Source organism: Balaenoptera physalus (genome assembly GCF_965194825.1).
Source record: "Balaenoptera physalus genome assembly, chromosome: 9".
Taxonomy (NCBI): Eukaryota; Metazoa; Chordata; class Mammalia; order Artiodactyla; family Balaenopteridae; genus Balaenoptera; species Balaenoptera physalus.
Window position 1 is genome coordinate 30,215,266 of NC_138888.1, and position 4,346 is coordinate 30,219,611.

The following is a 4,346-nucleotide window of genomic DNA, read 5'->3' on the forward strand; positions in this document are numbered from 1 at the left end:
TTCTAGCTTTTCTTGTCTTTGGCAATGAAGCCGCCTTTGATTCTGCTTTTCTTCAATTCTCCTTCTTCCTACATTGATTGTCTTTGGTTGCCATAGATTCCTTTTGCATAGAACTCATAGAAAAATTCCTCACGTTGACAGTTTCCAGATTTCTTCTGGTTTGTGAAAATTCCTAATTTGCTCACAGGTTGGTTTATCATCTCACACATCATTCTTGCATTCTGACTACATTAATGTCCCAGTTAACCGTAATTGTCCCTTTTCTTTCTCAACAACTTGAAAAATTAGGTTTTATTTTTCTAGTATGATTTTTATGGACTTTATGAAAATATTTAAGAAATTTTGAGTTTTTAGCCTCAATACACTGAGTGTTGTGCCACGAATCCTTCTTTCCGTCTGTATTTTGTTACGTGATGCCCTGCTTATCGCCTTGCTTTTTACTCTTTCTCTCAATTATATGTTGTGACATTAAGTATCTATAACCTGTTTGCCCACTGTCACATTATTCATCACACTCCCAGTTTTTTGTCCCCTTTAGGTAATTCTGGATGCCAATTCAGTGACTTTTAATGTCATTCGGTTTGCCTGTCCTCTTCCTTTCATTCCTCCCCCCTGCAGGAATTAGAGATAATGAACAGGTCTACTACTCAATATCATGACAATCTGCAATTAAATATCACTTCTCCCTCCACCCCACCCACCTGATACAGTCATGTAAAGTCCCAGATGTCAGGAGAGTGGAGGGAAACCCCTCAAGAACATGGTATGCCTCTCCATCCTTCTTATTTTTCAAATAGAGTGACAGACACATACATAAGACCCTTAAGCCAAATGTTATGGCCTTCCTTTTTGATTAGGAAGGATCCTTGGTTGAATTTTGTCATTGTTTATTCCTGATTTCAAAAGAGGAAGAAAGAATAGCTCATGAGGAAGAAACCGACATTCAGTACCCTGTATGCAAGGTACTTGGCAGAATTACTAAGTAGACCCTTTACAAGTTATCAATGCTTTCTTAAAAATTATATATTGGGGGCTTCTCTGGTGGCGCAGGGGTTGAGAATCTGCCTGCCAATTCAGGGGACACGGGTTCGAGCCCTGGTCTGGGAAGATCCCACATGCCGCGGAGCAACTGGGCCCGTGAGCCACAACTACTGAGCCTGCGCGTCTGGAGCCTGTGCTCCACAACAAGAGAGGCCACGATAGTGAGAAGCCCACGCACCGCAATGAAGAGTGGCCCCCACTTACCTCAACTAGAGAAAGCCCTCGCACAGAAACGAAGACCCAACACAGCCAAAAATTAAATAAATAATAAATAAATAAATAAATAATAAAATTAAAAAAAAATTATATATTAAATGAGCATTTGTTAAATGTATCTGGGCCTTGCAATGGCTTGGTGCTGCCTTCAAGGGCCCTAGTGTCTGGTAGTAGCTGGGGGAGTTGAGTCACAGAGAAGGGTTGGGCGTGGGTAGGAGTAAGTCTACGGGTACACAGTGGAAGACTTTTTGCGGTATTTGTGTTCATTAAGACTACCTTAAATGGAACAAGCTAGACCCCAAACAGGGAGCCACTGTGTGGATGCCTCTGACCTCTGCAACACTTTAACATCACTGCAGTTTGTTTTCAAATCTCTCCCTGTCATCCCTTTGGCAGCACCCTTTTGCCCTCTCTCATCATTCCCCGATGCTCCCCTGCTTCCACTGGACAATTTCAGCATCCTCCTTGGCTGCACCTGTCCTGATTGGTCCGCAAGGCCACATGCTCTAAGTCTCTCTCCCCTCATTCCACACATCAAGCTTTTCTTATCCTCTCAGCTTCTTACTCAATTATTAGTTCCTTGAGAAACAGAACTAGATCTATCTATAGTTTCCTCTGGGCATACAGACCAGAGATCTCATACAGGGACACAGCACAGTACAAGGTACAACATATGTGTGTAGGGAGAAGCGATATTGACTCTGTCTCTCAGGATCTGGCTGATTTACAGGCTGACTGATAAAGTGTTCATGGGTAAAAATGCAATAATGCTTTAGCCTTCTTAGAAAATATTTAAATATTTTTATTAGGAAAGTGAACATGCTCATTTTGAAAACTTTATCAAAGCAGAGTTATATGAAGCTGTGACTCTCTTTTCTTTTAACCCTCTAGCACTCTGCCCAGAGAGACCCATTATTGATATGTGTTCTTCTAAATATATGCACATACAATCACACAAACACATTTATAATATATGAGAAGCTTTATAATAAAGATATCTATCTATGTATCTATATACCTATCTTTATTTTAACAATGATAGTCTTGCCCACATTCTTCAACAGTGAATACTGAACTTGATGTTTCCTTATGACTCAGGCTTATCTACATGAATACCTATCACCATACACCATCCTGTGATGTCTTCCCAAACTGCTGAGTCGGTAAATTTCTTCTTCTAGTAGTGAGAGAGCACTATATTTTTCCTGTGCCTGGTTTTAGCATGTCTCTGACTCCTGCTTAGCTGTCAGGTATTGCCTTCTGTCGCTATTGGTCTGCTTGTTTCTTTCCTCCTAATTTGCCACCCCTGATTTATTAACGTTTGCAAATTTGATTACCAGGCTTGCTAGCAATGTGCGTAAAGTGAGGGCAGAGAAATTCTGAAAGAGGACTTCAGAGGGTCTTCTTGAGATGTGTGTACCTTTGGTCATGAACTCTGTGATTTTAGAATTACCTGCAGAAGCGTCCCATGACAGGCTGCTGACAGATTAGACCAGCCAAGACAACCAAGACCATCTTAACAAGTGTTCCTAGCACAGGGCTTCGTTCTGAATTGGGGAATGTCTCTAGCTGGCAGAGACACAAAGAATTCAACTGACCGAAAAAAAAAAAATAAAACTTACAAAAACAACAACAGGGGCTTCCCTGGTGGCGCAGTGGTAAAGAATCCGCCTGCCAGTGCAGGGGACACGGGTTCGAGCCCTGGCCCGGAAAGATCCCACATGCCGCGGAGCAACTAAACCCGTGTGCCACAACTACTGAGCCTGCTCTCTAGAGCCCGCGAGCCACAACTACTGAGCCCGCGTGCCTAGAGCCCGTGCTCCACAACGAGAAGCCACCGCAGTGAGAAACCCATGCACCACAACGAAGAGTAGCCCCCGCTCGCCGCAACTAAAAGAAAGTCCGTGTGCAGCAATGAGGACCCAACACAGCCAAAAATAAAATAAATTTAAAAAAAAAAAAAAAAAAAAAAAAAAAAAAAAAAACAACAACAGAAATAAATTTTCTGCCTAATAGCTACAGGGTTGCTTAAATGTGAAGTCATATGAATTGTGAGAGTAACTAAGGACCATCAGAAGAACCATCATCAGCCTCAACATTCAGACATATTAAATGCAAAAGAAAATACAGGGCTGGGGGCAGAGGGAGAAAGCTCTGTCACTTTGAGTTGCCTCATTTTTTTAATGGAAAAATTGTTACAAATGGGTTCTTCAGCATATGTTATTAATTTCATTATCCTGGCTTCTTGCCAGCTAAGCATCAAGCCCTGGTTTCTGTGATTTCAGTTGCAACTAGTAAAACTCATGTGGGCATTAACAGAAACAGACAAGAGAACTTTTTTTCCCAAAATCAACTCCAAGTGACTATTTTAAAGGCTTTTAGGTTATAAAACTAGTTGGAACATTTGTTTTTGTTGATGAGAAAATTATGCTTTCCTAAAATATGGTATTCCCAGCCTATACCAACTTTATTTGAAGAAACTTGAATGAATTATTTATACTTACAGGTAAAAAAAAATTTAAGTAATGTTTTAAAATGTATAATATTTTATAAATGCTCATATAATTTTTCTTTTTCTTTTTTACTGTACTACATAGTTTTTTTAATAATAATGAAGACTATGAGAACAAAAATGCTTTTCTTCTAGATGAAATTGTGATTAAGCTTTACAAACAGAATGGCAAATTTAGTATCAAAATTTTACCATGAAGCGTCTTTATCTTTTGAGATATAATATGAAAAGTCATCATTCACACACACAAAAAAAATACACTGGGATTAGCATCTTCCCTCATCTTTAAGCTAACATTTATTGAATGCCAATTATAAGTCAGGTACTTTAATAATACCGTTTGCTGTTTATCCAGCATTCATTATGTACCAAGCAATGTAGTAAGTGTTTATGTACAATTCTTTTTAAGAAATCCCTACAAAACTTTGATCCAGATATTTCCACCCCAACTGTAAATGAGAAACTAAAATCAAAGAGAGTAAGTATGCCTTGCCCAAGGTCACATTGCTAATAAATGTGAATGGGGAGTTCAAATCCATGTGGGCATCTGACTCTAAAAGCCAGAGTAGCCACCTGT